This window comes from Ochotona curzoniae, unplaced genomic scaffold (genome assembly GCF_017591425.1).
Source record: "Ochotona curzoniae isolate NIBS_2020 unplaced genomic scaffold, NIBS_Ocur_1.0 contig_517, whole genome shotgun sequence".
In the NCBI taxonomy this organism is placed as follows: domain Eukaryota; kingdom Metazoa; phylum Chordata; class Mammalia; order Lagomorpha; family Ochotonidae; genus Ochotona; species Ochotona curzoniae.
Window position 1 is genome coordinate 3,977,686 of NW_024466454.1, and position 20,226 is coordinate 3,997,911.

The 20,226-nt window shown below is 42.7% G+C and overlaps 1 protein-coding gene across 4 annotated transcripts in view; it reads right to left on the minus strand.

Annotated features, from left to right (window-relative positions):
• The window catches only part of TEAD1 (TEA domain transcription factor 1), a 167,913-nt gene that overhangs the window by 83,233 nt on the left and 64,454 nt on the right, over window positions 1-20,226 (minus strand). The gene's annotated exons all lie outside the window — the stretch shown is intronic.

A 20,226-nucleotide genomic window follows, 5' to 3' on the forward strand; every position in this document is an offset into this window, starting at 1 on the left:
CTGGGCGGCTCTCTACAGGTGCTGTTTTTGCTTATTTTCCTTGACAAAGGGTGAGCTTCACCCATGCAAGGCCCACAACCTACCCACGGCTCCCTGTCGTCCTAAAGGTCCAGCTCTGTCTTATGAATCTGCCTGTTTACTATAGTGCTGCTGCTGCCACTGTCAGCCCCCTCCCCCCCCCCAAAAAAAAGATTGAAGTGTGACATCATGGCGCACAGGAGGTGATAACTGAATGTCTTCTTTGAAGAGGCAGGAAGAGAGGGAGGGAGAAGGCACAGGAAGAACAGAGAAGGCACTGTGCTGGCAGACATGGGGGACAGAAAGAGTAAAACTGGGGCCTGCCTTCGAGGAATTCCTCGCAGTCCAGCTGAATGCTGCTGGAATACTCAAATACACACTTCCCTCTTCGCTTCCTAAACTCCAAGGAACAGAAGAGGCCGCGGAGAAGGGGTGGCGGTAAAGGGTGAGCCACTGCATCTTCCCTAGTGGAATTCACCAGGAAAATACACAGCCTTCCACACTGCAAATTAGCTCAGTTTCCCTGTCTGCAATTTCAGATTTAGTTTCCGACCTCAATCCAATCCAGAGAGGATACCATTCAGCAATAACTTGAGGGAAATCTCCCCTCCCCTGCCTAAGAAAGAAGCTCAACTTCTCCTGGACAGAACAAAGCTGGATAAAGGCAGATCAACCAGCTGACTTGGGGCCATATTCTTGGTAGCCACAGCAATTTCAAAAGACAAAAGGAATACATAGATGCTTCGCCTGCAAACTCATTCACCACATGCAAGAATAATTTAAAAAAAAAAAAGAAGAAGAAGAACCACCTAAACTACTTATCCAGAGCATAGTTCCAGCTCCTGCTTTGTAAAGATATCTCGGAGTGAAATGATTCAACAAACCCTTATGTGGATAGAAGGTTCCACAAGTCAACAACTGCTTAAGCAGTTTAAACCAACAAGCAAGATGCCCTCTATTTAAATGCTATGAGTGAATCTATTTTAAGCCTTTAAAAACCCTTTGGGCAGGTGTTTAAGCTGTGTACTGACTGCGCCTGTGGCGGCTCTGGGGGCGGGGGAGGGCAGGCTCCACTCTCCATGCGGGCAACATTTTGTTCAGACAATCTTCCTGCAGCAGGTCATGTGACAAAGGCCAAGTAAACAGCATCTGGGGATTTTCAATTACAGACCTGAGCCCAGCATGCCTGCACTGTAATCTCTACCAGATGAGGCTCAGGCCTCCCTATTTTCAATAATTCACACACTGTGTACACATAACATGACAATAAGGGCATTCATGGAGTGGCCTGATTCGCAGATCAAAGCTAGCAAAGGGCCAGCTGTAAGCATGCTCGGCTGCTAGATGATTCCTGCCTCTCACAGGCTTGGAAGGGACCTCCGCGGGACCTGGCAAGCAGGCCCCCTGCCAATGTGGTGCGCTGAGCAAACTCTGCAGACGGACAGGGCGACAGCCCCGTGGGCAGCAACAGGGGTAATCAACCCCTGTGTGTCCATGTGAGCAGTGGAGAGCGTCACACTCCAGTCTGTTCAACAAGCTTGCCACTTGGACAGGCCTGCTTTGGCCGGTATAAAACTTGTGCTGAAGCCCATTGCTCATGGGAGCAGGTGGCTCTTGAAAACAAACCTGTTGGAAAAAGACAGCACAGTTCCCTGGCCAGGTGCCCGCATTTTCCAATCTACTGACTGTGCCGTTTCTATTTAGCAGCATACACTGACAAGCAGGCAAGGACAGCCACAAAACAGAGGTTGTGTTTTTTCATGCGTGCCATAGAGCTTCAGGTCTGGGAAATGAAAGAAGACACTTTGTTGTTGTGGCTGAAATCCCTCCCTGCTAACTCAATTAACTTGCATGTGCAGACTAACACAGCTAGCCACTCGCGCGCGTGTGTGTGTGTGTGTGTGTGTGTGTGTGTGTGTGTGTGAAAAAGCATTTGGGATTTTCAAGTCTGTAACATTCCAAGTGCTTGTAGCTGTACAGGGGAGAGTTGCAACTTGAGGAAATAGGACACTGCTTCCTCACACATAAAGATTTCATACCCATCAATCAGGGCGGAGACCAGGGATAAACTGAAACGGTGACTTCTTCAGAGCAAACACACGCTGCTCACCAGCTGTGGGCTGTGTGTCCATACCCCCTTCTCTTGCTCATTCAGAATGGTTTCCTCTTAATCACATAATCCCCAAAGTGCTAAAACATATCAATCGTTGGGTAAGCCCTGCCTACAAAGGGCCAGCCGGCTGGCTTTTATGGCCTTGTCCAATAGCAGCTGATATTCCATTCAGTGACAAATCCAATTTAGCAGTTACAAGAGATTTAGCATCCCTGAAAAAATATTGGGGTTGATCTCACACTCTGAAGTCAGCAAACCCATCACTACCGCACTGTTGGAGAGAGTTCTCTGCTGTCCCATCTGCAGCATTATAACCCAGTGTTTCCCACCTCCCCCATTCCTGACTCCTTGTCCCTCACCCACCACCCTGCCCCAATCATCTATGGTGGCAGTATTCACATTTAATCTCTGGATTAAACAGTACAGGCAACACTGTATGTGGAAACTGATGGAATACCTCAGGGTTTCACTATCATCCCCAGAAACACACACCAAAGGGAGAAATCAACTTTTTAAAAAAAAATTTCACTTCTTTTTATTATTTTCACTTTATGATACAGTACCATATATCATGGGATTTCCCTTGTCCCCTCCCCAATTCCCTCTCCTCTCAATGAGTTTCCCTATATAATTACTATAGCATAGTTCTGAAATCAACTATTTTCAAAGACATATTTCTAAAACGTTGTAGGGAAAAAATTATTTTAATCTTAACCTTTGTCATCTAGGTCATTTCCAGAGCGAAAAAGGAAATAGACAAATGTGAATACTGTATCAAGAATTAAAACCTGTCTTTTTAAAAACTTCCAAGACTCATTCTTGACAATAAATAATTCACAACAATTTGAAAGAAATGTTCAAAGGAAAGCTTTAAGTCACGATGAGAAGAAACTGACCCCCCCGAAAAATCAGTTTTTCTAACTGTATTAAATATATACTTTATAGAAAAGAATCAAGTTAAAAGAATCTGACAATACAATAACTTGGACAAATCAGCTATAAAAGACATTCATGACCAAGAAAATGTCATTTTTAAATCATAAGGTAATTTATAAAATAAAATAAAAAGGAAATGATCTAATAGGAACATGGGCTGATGATTTCTTTAATATCATGCTTTGTAGTCAGTAGTTGGTTATTTATCCCAGCTCCAGTTTTAATGATACCAAAAAAGTGACCACAGAGACATCTGGTTTTTTGAAGAAACAAAGTTTTCAGTGCCATAAATGAGATGCACGCCACTGTGGCTGGCAGGGCATCAACGACAGAGCACTCCATACATGAAGTTCTTATTTCATGTGGTTTTAAAACTTTATTCTTTTTTGAAGAAAAAAAACTGAAAACTAACAAAAAACAAAACAATGATCAACAGCCTCCAGACCAGAGAAGACATTTAAGCTTCTGTGAATAACGACTCATTAGGTTAATATTTTGTCAACGTCACTTGTCACAACAAAAGCAGCACCATTTATAATTTACTCTAAGACTAGTTTAATTAAAATTCAAAAAGCCACGACAAAGCTATATTGAATTTCATTCGCCGAGTTGTAATTACTTACTTTGTAGCTAACTATAAACAGTATTTTATTACATCCACAAAAATGCATTTAAAAGCTAACTGTAATTCATGGACACTGCAAGCACAGAGGGAACAAGTCCCGTCATTTCTTTTTCGAAAAGAGGACTACTTCCTGCTTTAATGGCTCCTAAGAAAATAAGGATCCATGATCTTGCCCAGTCTGAGGGGATCTGTGGATCTGTCTACACTCCCTTCATTAGAACTGGGCTGGGACCCCCAGAGAACACAATTCTGGCAGTCAGACCCATGTACCCCCCTGCAAGACCAAAAGAAAAGAGCCTGGCTTGGCTCAAACCCAAAAATGAGACAATGGAAGCTGCCAGGCATGATGGATGACTTAAAGGACGTACACTACCATTTGCATCCTTCCAGATAAACAATTAGGTAGGAGAAAAAGAAAAAATTTTTTTTCTGGAAGCAACTTCCAATATTGTTAATCTGCCTGGCAGGGGAGTTAGTTTAGCATAAACAGACTTTAAGAGCATTTGTCCGGAGCATCTTCCTAGTTTCTCACTGCAGTGGGGTGGGGGTGGGGAAATCAAAGCATACACTTCACATTAAAAGCAGAGTTTAGGATTTTAAGATACGAAAGGCTTGAAAAGTTTTAACTCCCTTAAAACTACTAGTAGAATGTTTTTAATGTGCTTGGGTCATTTTTTCATCCCCTTCTTCGTTCATTTTAAGTACATATAATTCCTAAAGACAGCAGGAAAAAAAAAAACCTCATTGGACAAGGCAGGCATGCATAAACAAGATTCAAGCATGAAAGAGAGGAAACAGCCTTTGGACATACTTGACAGATAAAAAATCACTGGTTCTGAAATTGCACACAAATAATTTTGGGGGGCTCATGAGGATCCAGGAGGGAGTGCTTAAGAGAGGCTGGGGAAACGTTTTAAAGTCAACCTGTATTTCTGTAGAAGGATCTGCGGAGCCGGGAGAGAGGACCTTCGGAAGTTCACCAAGCCTCCATTAATAAACGTGGCAGCAGTGTGGTTTCCGTGGCAACAGAGACTAACTCTCCAGCCAGCTTAGTGCATAACCTCCAAAGGTTTCCTCTCTGAATCTCAACTTCCTGTTTGCAGGTGCTGACAAATCCAAATGTACTTTTCAGCCCCGGGGGAGGCAGTGCAGGGGCTTTCAAAGGGGATTCTTGGGTTGCTGGTTTGGTGGAAACTGACCTGTTAGTGTCACAAAACTGCAGCTCACGCTGACTGCAGCGATTTGGAGAACAGTTTTAAAAAGAGTTAGGAGCCCCTTGAGAATATTCCATGAGTTAAAGATATTTTCTGCAATATTATAATGGGTTATGACAAGCTACACATCATTTGAATATGCTCCTATGGTTAACATGACTTCTTTCTGTTTCAGGATTAGAATGTCTTTGATTACCCCGAAACGCTGGAAGCCACACATACGTAAAACCTTGACATTTATCCATCAGGAAATCACCAGACATGTTCATACTCCTCTGCAGCCTTCTCCATATCAACAGAGGAGCACAGAACAGCACAGGCTCAACTCAACTTCTGTCACTGCCAGCCATTGGTGTGATCCCTCCAGAGCCCCAGCTTTTCCCAAAACTCCAACATTCTGAAACCATGATGCTGCGACAAGCTGCGAGGAGCTCTGGCTGCTTTCACATCCCTTCCAAATACATGCAGAATGCAGCGGGAAGCACCAGTGTCCTGGATTCTCACCTCCCATTTCCCTTTAAATACTACAGGGACTGAGTTTTGAGGGTGCAAACTAAAGGAAGAAGCTATACTTCCCCAATAAATGCAAGCAGCTAAATGAGAGGCACCTGGACAGGTTCTTGGAAAAGTCCAAGAAAATTCTAAACCAACATCAACCAATGTGAGCAAAGCACGCAACACTCCCTACCCAGCATCCATCTCACCATCTCACCAGCATCTGGCGGCAGAGCCTGTTACACAGCTAACTTTAAGGGGGGGCAGGGAGGAGGGAAACAGGCAGATAAGAGAACTGTAGGAGGGCAGCTTGCTGCAGCCACTGAGCTGAAAATCTCTCCATCTCATCATGTACAGCTGAGGTAGGCAGAGAAAAAGCCGGGCACGAGTGGCTACCTATTGTTCAGGGTTTTCCTTTTTGATTGTTCCTTTTCTTCCTTTCACCACTCCATTTTTAATTCCTTCCACATAGCAGTGGAACTTCTCACCAAGACACTTTCACACATGCACTGTGTTTAGCATGTTTTTTTGCTAAAAGGTTCTAGCAGATAACAAATTCCTGACAACTAAAACCAATGACTTGAAAAGATAGTACTCCATTTCAATTTTCAGACAGGTCTGGCTCAGGGGAAAACAAGCAGAAGGTCAGAGAGGGTAAATTTACAATATAATTGTCCCTGGAAAACCATAAAGTTACCAATCAGTGGGGAGTCATCAAATTTCTGCCAGAACTCTGCAACTACAGCACATTAATTCTGTTCCGCTCAGTGAGGTCATGTTCAGGGAGCCCCCATTTACACAGACACTTACTAAGATGAGAGAAGTTTCTAACATGAATGGGGATCCCACATGTTTGAGAGATCTGCAGAGAACTGGAAATAACTTTTAATACATTCAGCATATTCTAATCACATGAAAAACACATGGCTGAACTCTAGACCTCCACACCAAGGGCCAATCAGTGGTCACTTATTTTGATATGTTCTTAGAATTATATCTACAGGGCCCAGCCAGAATGGTAGCTTAATGGCTGAAGTCCTCACCTTGCAAGCCTGGCATCCCAAATTGGTGCCAGTTTATATCCCAGCTGCTTCACTTCCCTTCCAGCTCCCTGCTTGTGGCCTGGGAACGCAGTAGAGGATGGCCCAAGGCCTTGGGAGCCTATACCCACATGGGATATATGGAAGAAGCCCCTGGCCACTTGAAAGTGAACCAGCAGATGAAAGATCTTTCTCTCTGTCTCTCATTTTCTCTATAAATCTGACTTTCCAATAAAAATAAATAAATCTTAAAAAAAAAACTGTATCTGCGGGGCTGGCACTTGACAAGGTACATTAAGCTTCTGCCTGCAGCTCTGGCATCCCATATGGGTGCTACTTCAAGGATGCTGTTGCTTCACTTCTGATTCAGCTCCTTTCTAATGGCCTGGGAAAGCAGTTGGAGATGGCTAAACTCCTTAGGATCCTGCATTCATGTGGAGTATCAGGAAGAAGCTTTTGACTTTGGACAGGCCCAGATCCAGCTACTGTAGCGATCTGCCAAGTGAACAAGTAGGTGGAAGAGCCTTCTTTCTCTCTCCCCTCTCAGTAACTCTGCCTTCCAAATACAAGTTAAACAAATCTTTAAAAAACATTATAGCTTCAAATCACATTGAACATGTTAACTAAAAATTAGAATAAAGAAGATTATTTATCTTAGCAGGTTATTAGCTATTTTATTTCAATCAGCTCAACAAATTGCTTTAGAATTCCTTTTCTCACACTTTCTGCAGTCCAGAGTTCTAGCTTTGTAAATCAGTTTTTTATTTTATATATCTTTTATTTTTAAAAAATATTAGTCAGTTTTAAAGAATCTCAACTCTTCTACCTTTTCCTTAGGAATTTATAAGAAATTGTAATTGCAAGTTAAAGTTTCATTGCCTCCATTAGCATTTCTCATCTATAACATCTTAAGTGTTGTTGGTAAATCATCCCACTTTCAGTTAAGATTTAAGTAATTGCTACAAAATTCTAAAAAAAAAAAATACACATACACATACATGGAGCCCTACATTTAAAAAAAAAGTGATACGGGCAACACAATTATGCACAATCATCTCCAATATATGGATCCCTGATGACTTTATAATTTAATTATAGACTGTTAAGTGTGAGTGGTAGGGAGCATTTATTGTGGTTTATGAACCAAGTTAGACTGTTCTAGTGCTCATGCTACCACATGGGGTTATCCAAGCAAAATGTAAGCTATAGGGGGGCCAGCAGCAGAGAGCTAAGAAATCTTTGCTGTGGCTGGATGGTGGTGTCAAAAGCTTTGAATGTATTCTGCATGCAGCAGGAAGCGCTGTCACGAAAGGCAGTACTTAAACATCCTGGATAATAGGAGAATAAAGGCTGGGCTTACTGGAAGATGTCAACTGGAAATAGGCAAGAAGAACAAAAAAGGCTTAGGCTGGCCAGGGACGGAAGCCTGAGTCTGGGCTGTAAACTCAGAGTGAGTTACAGAAGGGTTGAATCCAGAGGCAGGACTTCTGGGTCTTCAAGGCAGATCTGGCATTGGTGGAACTTAAAGGCATTTAAAACTCCAAAATGGCAGTAATAGCTTGAAAACAATGAGCCCAAGGGCAACAGGAGATGCAAGCTGTTTGATCTGGGGTACATGGGTTTGAGGGAATACAGGATATCCACACAGAGCAAGCAGGCAGTGGGATGGGCAGAGCCAGGCATAGCAGGAGATGCAGTCTGGCTGTAAAGAGCACATGGCTGACAACGTAGCTAGACAGCAACAAGACACACAGAGACAAAGCACATGGAAGCAGACAACCAGGTCCAAGAGAGGAAAAGGAATCATGGGACACACAGACAGAACTGCACTTGACTTAGGAGTATCAGGAAGAGTAGAGGTAAATGGAAGTTTTAAAAGACAGCACTCAAGAAACCAACAGTTTAAAATGCTGGAGAAGAGCCACACAGGGTGAGAGTGATGAGGATATACTTGGGAACACATGAAAGTCTCTCTCTCTCTTACATGCTAGCACAAGCATCCTCAGGTGCAAAAGGAGTTGTAGGTGCTGCCCACCCAATGGTGAATCAATTTCTGATATAGGTACTCTCAAGCAGGGTTCCAGGACCAAAAGAACTGAGCTCTTTAGGATTCATATATCCCAAATGGTCTCAACTGTCTAGCCCTGGCCAGTGGCTGAAAAGGGGTGGGAGTGGGTGGAAACAACATCCAAGAGCAGGCACAATGTGGTGTATGGGAAGGGAGGGAAGTGGGCCATGCAGGACTTCAACAAGGCCAGGCCTACACAATACCACTGGAATAACTGAGTTGTATACCCACCTTAGCCTTCAGACTCCAGCTTCCTACTCAAGTTAGTGATGATGGCTCAAGTAATTAGGTTCCTTCTACATGCATGAGAGGCCTGGACTGAGTTCACAGCACCCAGCAGAGTCCCAGCTTTGGCCCAGCCCTGGCCACTGATAACATTTAGGGAGTCAACCAGCAAATAGGAACATTCTCTCACTCCTCTTCAAATATAGGAAAAATTTTAACGAAAGCACTACATATTTTATCATTTGTAAGTGGTATATTACAATTGTAGACTATATTATTAAAATTATAATCCACATTTATGTGTCAGGGATCATCAAAATTTCAGAGGAAATATTATATTTCTTTTACGCATGTCAGGAATTTCCGAAACCCCTTGGGTATACTTGTATGTATACATAGAATTGTAAAATATTTGCCAGCACACCACTAATTCTTAATTCCACTCACTATTTCTAAATGCTTCACCAAAGATTCAGATTTTCAAGCCAGAAAATGAGACCACACTGAACAACCACAGATCCCTCTCTGACATGAGAGTAATCTCGCTAGTGAGAAGCTAGAACCTCACTACCCTGCACGCCTTTCTCTTCCAAGTCCCCATCTTTATATGATCATTCAGTTACAGAACTGCACATTTCTCACACTCAACCACCTGCCACCCTCCCTGCCTTGGACTTGGCCTTCACCATTTCCTTTCTGGTCTTCCGAAGCACCATCAAAGCTGCTTTCCACGTTCTCCATGTCCCACTCTCACTTTACTTGAAGGTGATGTTCAGAGGGATCTTTCTGCCAACAGTTAAGTCTGTCTTCAGCACTTTAGTATTCCTACCCCAGGCTTTCTGTCATATAGTCCTCCTTACCAAGACTGTGACTCATGGCTTCCTGCAAACTTGCAATCATTCATCAAACACCAGTTGAAATAAAGCCTTCCATGATATCAACAATGATTTCCCAATCATGCCCTTCATTTTCTTCTGCTCCATCACTCCAACATGTCCTATCACCATTAGTTTCCATGGCTAATTTTTTTTTAAGATGTATTTATTTTTATTGTAAAGTTAGAATTATAGGAGACAGAGAGAAAGATAAACCATCTGTTGGTTCATTCCCCAAGTGGCTACAATGGCTGGAGTTGAGCCAATCTGAAGCATGGAGCCAGGAGCTTCTTCCAGGTATCCCATATGGTGCAGGGCCCCAAAGCTTTTGGTCATCTTCTGCTGCTTTCCCAGGCCAAAAAGTAGGAACTAGAAGGGGAGTGGCGCAGCCAGGACACGAACCAGCAAGGTCTTTAGCCACTAGGCTATCATGCTGGGCCTATGGCTAACTTCTGTAATAGCCTCTGACATACACACAGTATGGACTTTCCCAATAATGTCTGTATTCCCAGGCCCTAGCACACTGCCTAGCATATAGGACTTGATCATTAATTATTGGCTGAATGAATGAATCAGAAACATGCACAGAGTACATAAAAGTGTTTTTTTTTCTTCCCAGAATCATAAGCTCTTCAGGAAAAAAAATGATTGAGTCAGATGGAATGAAAACTTTATTCTGAACAAAATTGCTGAGGACTTTACTCAAGTCTATGAAGAGCAATGCTTGGAGTTCTTTCATGAGTTGCTTGCATGGTGACATGTTTTTTTCTCAGAAGAAATCTATAAGCCCATTTCCCCAGTTTGAGTCACACAGATTTTCTGTTGAGAAACCCTTTTATGCCATGTGTGTGGTTTCTCATTTATTCAAGCCTCCTAATTACAAAATATGATCACTCTGGAACCAACAAGCACACAATGAAAATATTTGTTAACTCTGCTGCCTGGACTTGGAGGGCCTTTGTGAGACACTTTAATATTAAAGAGTCAGAAATGTTTGGCTCCGGAAAACACGTTAGGGATAATTTCATCTAACAATTTCAATTTTGCAGATGAGAAAATTACAACAAATAAGAGCCTGCAGAGACGCCTAAGGCCACAACACCCAAGAATTTGCAACAGGGAGCACCAGGAATCTCCTGACACCAGGGTGGAGCTCACGTTAAAACCCATCTGAAACCAGCCTGCTTTTTGTAAGGACTTTGTCCTTAAACTGCTAAAAAGCCAAAGTATATCTCAGCATTAACATTTAGTACAAGCATAAAATATGCCCTTAACTTTATTTCCAACAAGATTTATATCCAACGGTCTTAATTAGGCAGAGAAAGCTAATCCAGATATATTTGGAAGTGTATCCCAGCATCTATTCTGATCGCAATTACATAACCAAGTGGGAAACTCAGGTTTTCTCCCTGAAAGCAACAGTGCCCCAAGGATGTTCCCAGAGGCCCCATTCAATATCACCCAAGGACAACAGAGGGGTCCCAGTGGCCTATATGGCAGAATCCTGTTGGGCACATGGTCCTCTTTCAATGCAATCAAAATGTTGCACAAGAAAGTGCCATGTCAACACAGAGCCCAGAACTTCTGTTCTTAGGCTCACGGGTATCTGTTTTATGTCACAAAATGACAGTTTTGCTTTCAAAATCCCATAGATTAAAAAAATTCTCTGAAGAGAAATAGTGAAGTGTCTTCTTATTTAATTGGCTTAATAATGTATCACAGGTAAGATGAGGTGAAAGGGACTAATTTTGTACAAGTCAACAATTCGTCTTTGACTACGAATGGTGACAGATCCTGACATTCTTAGTGCTGCTTTACCAGTGAAGATTTTCCTCCCTGGGGGGCTGTGCACAGAGCCCCAATGCACCCCTGAATCCGGGCCAACCCATGCAGCGCATTTATCATGTTCTGTTGGGGAAGCATTCTGACTGTGTCTTCGTTCACAAGGTCCGCTATAAGTAAGGCATGAAAGCCTCTCTCCAACTCCGGAGCTTCTCTGAACAATGAATTTATGGATGATTCCATGATCCACAAGTAAGTCTGTACTATTTATATTCCAGTTGTTTAAAAATACAGAGTACACATTTCACAATCATTTGTCTCCAAAGTCCTTCTTTATCATCTCTTTCTTTAAAAAAAAAAAAGTTTCTTATTTATTTGAAAGGCAGAGGACAGAGAGAAAGAGCCAAATGATCACAATGGCAGGGCTGAGTCAGGCTGGAGTCAGGCTAGAGCCAGGAACCAGGAGCTTCCTCTGGCTCTCCCATATGGGTGTAGGGGCCAAAGCTCTTGGGCCATCTTTTGCAGCTTTCCCAGGTGCAACAACAGAAAGCTGGATCACAAATGTAGCAGTGGGAACTCAAACCTGTGCCCATATGAGATGCTGGCACTGCAGTACCAGTATGCCACAACTCCAGGCCCTTTCTTTCATAATTTCTAATCAGACTACATGGAGGTATCTAGGAAAACACTGGATAAATTGACATTTACCCTTTAAGCATTGAAAGCCATCTCTCCAGTGTCTTCTTCATTGCTGACTACTGCGTGTATTTGCACCGCCCTTCAGAAGCCGATAAGCAGCTGTGTAGGACACTTCAGAGGCCAGTGCACAACTACTGGGTCAGATGCTTGTATAAAAGAATGGAACCTTATGGAAAATGGCAGGCTCCACAGTTCAGGAAGAAGAGCTCCAGCTTGGGTGTCAGAGACACCTTGTTCCAATCCCAGCTTGAGCGTACCTGAACCTCAGCTTCTGCACAGAGCAAGTACACAAGACTCCCTGGAACTATCATAAGATTCAGTAAGAAACAGCTTGCACACAAATGCACTGCAAATACTAGGTGAACTCAAGACAGGGATGAAGAAGCTTATCATTGTATATAACCTCTCATGTCCATAAGTATGACTGGATACAATTGCTCCCTTGATCAACAAATCACAGGCCTACATGTACTGACACTCATCATTAACAGACAAATAAGGGAAGAGAGAAGTCCTTTTCCTCTGCAACTTTCCATTTTTCTCACAGCATCACTGCAGCAAACAAGAGACCTCCTGGTAGAAGGACACCACCAGGACTAATTCATAGCTGGACTGATAAAAAGTGAACTGTTCCATTCCTATAAGCGGTCCAAGCAATGCAGCAGAAGACCATAAAATACCCATAGTTCCTGTAACGATGCTCTCTGCTCCATGAACACACCTTGATGATGCGGGGGTTCTATAAGAACACAGCTGTTTTCAATAGCAATATGATTATAAAGATGAAAAGTCTCACACACACACACACACACACACACACACACACAAATCTTTGTGTAGAATTCAGAGATACAACATGGAATCTCTAAGATTGGCTAAGATGTTCGTAATAGCAGGAAAAAAATGAGAGAAAAATCAAATGAAAAACTAAAAATTAAGAATGGTTAAATTCCCTCTGAGTAGAACATGAGAGAGGCATTAAATCAGAGGAAAGGACTTACGCAAGTTAGCTTGATCTAACATCATGAAAGAAAAATAGTTAAATGAACAAAATGATCAGTGGTTGTCTCTGTGTAGGAGACACATGGGTGTTTTGCCCCCTTCTTTATCCTCCATCTTATTCAGGTACATCTACCTCTCTGTTGTGCTTCATCTACCTCTCTGTTGTGCTTACTTGTTCAACACTCTGCTTGAAGTTGGCATGCAAGAGACCCAACTGGAGTAGGACAGCTGGCAGGCAGGTATCCTTCCATCAGAAGGCAGCCAGCTATGCCCATTTCCTAACCTGACTCTCCACAGGTAAAAGGTGTTCATCACCTCATCCCACTTCCCACTACACACTTCCGACAAACCCAAAGACATGGTATTCAGGCCCCATAGATTTGACACAGCTCAACACTATGAGTCATGTGTGCACACACTAGAATCCAAACCTCAGGCACTCTAAACTACAAACTAGAGTCTTCTCTAACTCTTGTCCCTCTGTCATTTCCCATCATGGCAGTCCTTGTCTCCAGTGACCCTGCCCTGACGGGGGTGGGAGTAGCTCAGCAGAAACGTACAGAGGTCACCCCAAAGTGACTATTGACCTGTGTTAGGTCTGAATTCACATATGGGCCCTATGCCCCACTGCGATGGATATGGAATCAGGGCTTTTAAAGGTTAAGTGAGGTCACAGGATGCACTCAAATCCAACATGACTGATGTTCTTACAAAAGGAGGAAGACACACCAGAGATGACGGCACACAGTAAAAGGCCAGGTGAGGACACAGTGAGAAGGCAGCTTTATGAAGGCTTAGGGCAGAGACCTCAGGAGCAAACAACCCTGCCAGCACCTTGAACTCGGGCTGTCCAGTCTCCCAAGCTGTGAAAAAATAAATTTCTGCTGTTGAAGCTATCCAATCCAAGTCACTCTGTTGTGACAAACCAACCAGACTAATATAAGACGTTTTTAGCTTGCAGCAATCGAACATGTCATATCCACAACTCAGGGTTCACAGTATGGCATGATGCAGGGGTCCAGCAAAAATGCACACAAGCCCCTTCATGACTACTGATACACACAACCCAACAATAAAAAGAGAAGCCACTTTTCACATGAAAAGCTTAGGCCAAGAGAGGAATGGGACGGTAACAATCATGTTGGTTCCTCTTACTCTGAACAGATTTGAAAATATGCTTTTCATTGTAAACTCTGGAACACTGGACATGGCTAAATTCAAGATAATTACGGGCAGAAAGTAAGGAGATTAAGCAATTTACCTATGAGATGTGCAGCATCAATTAACCTGTGCATAGTTGCTGAGCATTAAAAAAAAGCACAGCACAAGGATGGGGGCAGCACTGGGGTACAACAGGTTAAGCCTCAGTCTATGGTGCTGGCGTCCCATATGGGCTGTCATTTCAACTCCTCTTTGCTTCACTTCTGATCCAGCTCTCCACTAATAAGCCTAGGGAAAGCAGCAGAAGATGGCCCAAGCACTTAAGAGACCTGGGAAAAGCTCCTTGCTTTCGACCAATCCAGCTCTGAACACTGTAGACATCTGAAGAGTGAACCAGCGGATAGAAGATCTCTGTCTCTCCTCTCCGCAAATCTTTCCAAACAAGATTTTTTTTAAAGTACATAATAAGGCTGTTAGTAGTATTTGAAGAAACTTTGTATTTGACACTTAAAAAAATTTATTTATTTTTATTGGAAGTCAGAGTTAGAGAAAGAGAGCAAGATTTTCCGTCCAATGAGTCACTCCCCAAATGGCCACAACAGCTAGAGCTGAGCTGAGCTGATCTGAAGCCAGGAGCCAGGAGCTTCTTCTGGGTTTCCCACATGGATGCAGGGTCCCAAGGTTTTCAGCCATCCTCAACTGCTTTCCCAGGCCACAAGCAGAGAGCTGAATGGGTAGCGGGGCCACCAGGACATGAACCAGTGCCCATACAGGATTCCAGTGGTTACAAGGTGAGGACTTTAACCTCTGGCTACCATGCCAGGGCCCCATTTAACACTAATCAAATGAGATCTTTGTCCTCCTACCCCCCCAAAAAACGGACTCTCTTTTTCTAAGGACAAATCTATCACTACTTTCCTATAATGCCAATTAGGTGGTAAAAGTTGATGGAAAGTGTTTAAGGCAGAGAAACTAACAGAGGGGAGTATCAGTGTTAGAAAAGAGTGATGCCATGGCTTGAAGTCAGAAACTAAAGGGTAGCCATCAAGCTGTCAAGCTGAATATGTTCTAGAGCTTCCACATGCAGCATGATGAACACAGTTAGCAATGTTGAAATCTGCTGACAGGACAGATTTGCTGCAGGAGGTGAGAGATCCGTCAACTAGCTCACCTGCTGGATCCTTTCATAATGTACAAATACATATCAAAACACCAGGCTACTGACACTGAATGCTCACTTACAGAATTTCTACTTGTCAACACAGACTGTAAGACTAAAAACAATTAGAAAGGTGGCACACACTTATCCTGTCCACAACAAGGAGTCCACGAGCTCCTAAGTGCAAGACCAGCCCATAAAATCCCATCCTACCTTGAAGAACAAGGATACCAGCAGAGACCCATGAGTGGCCTCTGGGGCACCGAGGGAGGCACTACCTCACCTGCTTCCCAGTGTGGGGAGAGGCACGGTTTGCTCTCTAGTAGTCTCTCTCCAGACCCTAGTGTCCACCCCTAAAGTCTACTAGGCTCCAGAACAGTTTAAGCCCTCTCTCTGCTCCCTTGCATTTAATAATCCCAATTTGGGCTGAGGAGGAAGCAATTTAAACAGAACACAGCGATCCCTTTATTTGTCATTATAGGAACATTTTAAGATAAGTTAATTTACATCAGAAAATAATTGTGTATATTTGTGGAATATGATTCAGGTTACAATACAAGCATACGCCAATGGATGATTCAATCAGGTGAATTAGCATGTTTGTCACCTGGCATTATTTCTTTGTGGCCCAAACATTTAAAGCACTTAGTAATCTGGAAATGTGTACTAGATGAATATTAACAACATTCACGATGCTGCCTAGAAGGTTCCTCCAGCTTGAGTGAACTTTGTGCCTGCTGATTGCCATCTCCCCCTTCTCAGTCCACTCCCCCTGAAAGATTACTTTCAAACAAAGCACCAATTGGCAACACTAACACAGTCACACTTTATAAAGAGAAGTCTTCTTCCTTCAATTCTCATTCTGGGGGTTCTCAAAAGGCAATATATTTTCTAAGCCCAACAAATTTACTCCCTTTTCAAAAGCATAAAAATTCTCTGTCAAGTGTACATGCTAAATCCACACTTGTCAATAAACTATTGGCTTTATCAGTAATCCATCACAAACCAGTGACAATAACATACTATCTATCATAATGGCAGATCTGTTGCTTTCTGAGCACAACAAGTCAGATCATACACAGTCACTACCGATGCTGGGAAGCTGGTTTCCACCCACCCCAATAACTTCACTGAATTTCAACACAGACCTCAGCATGACATGTAAATTTAAGTGAAAGATGGCACCAATTAAAAGTCAACTAAAAGTCACAAAACTCCGAAGCATTTTCTCTACTTTTGTATTTGTTCACTGCCTTTATGAACCCTTAGAAGGAAGACTAAATTTACCTTCAATGCTACTGTAATGCTATCAGGCACCATGCAATATAATTCCCATACATCTCTGTTCACCATCAGAAAAGCCTAAGACAGACACTATTAATATTTCCATCTTACAAATGAGGAAACTGTAGGACTCCATCAAAGCCTGTATCTAATAAACAGTACTACTGGGATTGCAGCCCACAGCTGTCAGATTGCACTGCCCTTAAAAGTACGTCATGTTAGGTGTTCACAAGCCCAAGGTTTCTGTGGATGTGTTACAGGCTCTGGCTAGCTCACATGACATACATGACTAAAAAAGGATGAACAGCCAAAGTAAATCAACTGCTAGAAAAATCTGCTCTGCACAACTCATACTTCAGCCTCCTCACTCCAAGCGTGAACTGATTAATTTATCTCATACCTCAAATGGTTTTACACAAAACTGTGACCATCCTCCAAGCCCAGATACCAGCCACTGCTTTACATATCACTTCACATGCATTCATTTGATCCAAGTTATGTTTATTGGATTCTAACTTTAAGCTGTCATTCCTCAAGATCTAACTATTACACATCAATTCAATAAACACTTATTAAATCCTTGCATAATTACATGTGTGGAGCACATAGACACTGCCCTTGGCCAAGGCAAGCTCAAGGTCTAGTTGGGCAAACAGGCAACCAAATGTATAAAACAACAAAGGGGCAGCTCATTGGGCTTGAGAAATTCCAGGAGGCACCTAAAGGGTTTTTGAAAAAGTGCCAAACTGTTACAACGTGCAAATATTGAGTAAGTCTGTGTGAGTTAAACAGGTAGGGAATAGGCAGCAAGGGCATGTCGTGAATGGTTTTACATGTTAAAAAAAATTATCATGTACAGCCACAGGAGTAAGCCTCAGCATGGGGAAGAGAAGATAACAAACTCCAGCATCTACTCTCCAAGAAGCAAGACAAACCCCCCACTTTCAGACTTTTCATGTCCAATTTGTTGGGTAGGTTACGAAGGACGACCATCAGAAAGTGGTGAGAACAGTTGTTCCTTTTCATTACCTTGCTTCAGACATGGCACTCTCCTGTTCTGCATGGGCAAAATCCAACTGAAAGTGGATCCTGTATTAAAAACGCTTCACCAAAAGGCGAGTACCCCTCTGTAGGCAGACTGGAAAGCAAGGGACATCATTAAGATTATCCCAATTCTCAAATCCTCCCTTCTTTCAATCCATTCATGAAGTCCCGATTAACAATATAGACATTTTGTCATCCATGCTACATTTACCTCATCTCCAAGCTCTCCTGACTGGGTGAAAGCTAATGCTGCCTCCTCTGTCTGGTCAATTATTGCATGGACACAAGGGGCCAATTAATGCCATCCATAAAAGCCTGAATCATTCTGTCAATTAACGAGAACTAACTATGTCATCAGATATATTACTGGTGAGCAAGTCTATTTGGTTGCAATATGTCTTGAAGGAGAGCAGTATCAAATGAATCACAATTGACTTGGACAACTGCTAGCATAATTTCGGAAGATGAAAAGACAGATGTGGTAGTTATTAGTGGTCCCCTGAGGAATTACAGCCAAGCAATTGTAATGTGCTAAGACGGCACTAGCAGGTGCCTGCAGTACAAATCAGACAGAGGGGTAAATCAATATTTTCAATTTCTTAGGATCAATCTGGTGTTTGAACGAGATGGAAACTTGTTAGCAATTGGCAGGATGTGTAAATGAAAAGTCAAACTTCTTATTATTTGTTAAAAAGGAATGAGTGTACTGCATCATGCCCTTGGCACAAGGTAATGCTTTCATGATCCAGTAGCTAGGGCATTCACTGAGAATCAAGCAGTTCTTAAATTTTAATAGAGTGCAAAAGGTTAGCTTTATAAAGGTTGAACACTGAAGATCTTTAAAAAATGATTGAAGTGTCAATAGGAAAGTTTTGAGCTGTGACAACAGTATAGTTATTAATGATTAGTGCAAGAAGCTGAAGGAAGCCTAAACTCAATGGAAAGAGGGAAAAAAATAAGGTCTTACCAAGAATGCACAGATTAGACAAAGCCCAAACAAGGCTTTTTTTTTTCTTGTTTTACTAAGAAGCAGTCTGGTTTGAAGAAAATTCACAAAAATCTTTCATTCCCTTCTAAAGACCACTTATGATCCTCATTGAGCACCTGGATTACACAGCTGTCTCATATGACAACTTGCCACCTCATTTTTTTGGCTGGTCTGCTTGCTCTGAGTTTGGGAATAGACAATCCTTCACAATCAAATTCAAATGCATTTCTTCACATGTGTAATCCACAGTGGTTCACTGGAGCAGAATGGAGAGATGTGGTGTGAGCCTGGGACTGGCACTTGCCCACCATGTTCCAAGATGAGTTGATGCCACTGGGATCAGAATGCAGGTCTCCTCCCACTTACACCTGAGGGAGCAGTCAAGCTCCCGCCTGGCACATCAATCAGAAACCCAGATTTTCATTTGGCAGCCTATTTAATATAAAGTGGCATATTTTGACAGCAAAATAATCGATATAATTATTCACAAATAGAGATTGCAGCATATTTTCCTTTTAAAAAAAATACTCTAAAATCCATTTTAAAAAACCAAACAAACAAGGTTTTCCTGACCATAAACAGCAAGATTTTTGAGACATAAAGATAACAAGGCAGTGTGTGGGCCCTTCAGGAGTTTAATGGGACAGGTATGCAATTAATGGTAAATAAGGCAGATCTCAGGTCAGCTCAGAGCACTGGGAAGAACGATATTTGACAGGGGTTCTGATGAAAGGCAAGATTTAGGTAGGACTGGGGAAGAATAGGAGGAAGAGAAACAGAAAATGGCAAGCTTCCTGGAGAAAAGGCCAGAGTGATGGGATGGAAGCCAAGAAGGAACAACAGGTGATTCAGAGACTCATCCGCCCAGGGGCTGCATCTGTGGAACTGCATGGCGGGAATCAGACTGCAGAAGAAAGCAAGTCATCAGCTTTGGATCATCGGTACTGGCCCAGGAGAGAAGGGAGGAGCCAGGTATGGGATGAATCCTCCTCAGGGTCCAGACTCCAGCTATGACATGTTCCTGAAGGGCAGCAGCAAACTACCCAGGCATCCCAATAAGGAAGGGCAGCCAAGCCAAGAGGGGCCACTCAAGAGGGGCCATCAAGAAGCAGTCAGCTCCACAGTGCTTATTTCATCAGAAAACTCAGCAAATAAATACATAAATGGGAAAAAGTTATATTTTACAATTCATCGTATAAAATTTAATAAAAATTCTTTTTGTTAAAAAAATGCTCTCAAGAATTCACCAGAGAAATCTGCAAGGAAATGCAAGACAGCCAATTTCCCACCAACAGATCAAGATCTTCCCACCAGAGGGTCCTGGGCCCATGCCCACGCTGTCCACTCAGTGCTCCATCAACAGCCTACAAGGCTCTCTGCAGGCCAGGTTGCCCTTTAACCCCATCGCCAGCAAGGTGAGGGCTTGCTCCGTCCCCAAATGCTCTTTATTTGGTCGCTGTCATCCTCAACTGACCACATTCATTCTTTCCTCTAATTT